The sequence below is a fragment of the Carlito syrichta genome, unplaced genomic scaffold, assembly GCF_000164805.1.
Source record: "Carlito syrichta isolate Samal-C Ts95f unplaced genomic scaffold, Tarsius_syrichta-2.0.1 Scaffold169025, whole genome shotgun sequence".
NCBI classification, from domain to species: domain Eukaryota; kingdom Metazoa; phylum Chordata; class Mammalia; order Primates; family Tarsiidae; genus Carlito; species Carlito syrichta.
In genome coordinates, this window is record NW_007113121.1 from 252,535 (window position 1) to 253,499 (window position 965).

A 965-nucleotide genomic window follows, 5' to 3' on the forward strand; every position below is an offset into this window, starting at 1 on the left:
CCTCCCTCCTCTCTCTCCCTCCTCCCCTCCCTCCTCCCTGCATTCCTCCCTTGTCCTTCCCACCCACTGCCCTCCTCCCCTGCTCTTTGCTTCTTCCACCTTCTGGTGACTGACCCTGGGTGAGGGTTTCCCAGCATCTTCATCCTGGTGGCACCCATGGAGATGCCTAGCCAGCATTGCCCCAGGGAGGTGGCAGTGTGAGAGGAACATGGCTGACCCAGAGGGAGGAGTCCCCTAAAACCCTAGGGGGCTGGCCCTGGGCCGGGGTCAGAAGGCTTGAACCCTCCTGTTTGAAGGCAGCTGGCAGCTCCTCCGATGTTAACTGTCCCCCAGGCTCCTATCCCCATGCTGGAGGCCTGGGAGCAAGGCCTGACCCAGGCCCACAAGGACCCCAGACCAGCTAGATGTCCCTGGTGGGACGTGGTTTGGCTTCCATGTGTGGGCTGTGCCTGGCCTGAGAGGCAGCTTCTCCCCATCCCACCAGCCAACCTGGGTGCTCTCCCACTGTGGAGGGGTGTGGTGTTGAGGGTCCAACTGCTCTCACTAATGTGCTCTCTGTGTGAGGGTGAGAGGGAGGAAGGGAAACAGAGAGCTGGTTCTAGGCGGGAAAGGGAGAATGGGGGTGAGGGGAAAGGGGAGAGAAGGGGAGCGGTAGGCTGAGAGAGAGAGAGAGAGAGAGAGAGAGAGAGAGAGAAGGGAGAAGGAGAGGGGAGAGAAAAAGGAAGAGGAGAGGGAGAGAGAGAAAGACAGGAGAGGGACAGGGAGAGAGAAAGGGGGGAGAGATAGGGAGGAAGAGGAGGGAGAAGGGGGAGGAAGAAAGAGAGAAGAGAGGGAGAGAGACAAGGAGGGAGAGGTAGGGAGAGACGGGTGAAGTGGGTGTCGGAGGAAGAGAGGCGAGAGCTGGAGCCGAAGGAGAGGGGAGGAGGAGAGAGAAAGGGAGGGAGGAGGAGGGAGAAAAAGAGAGG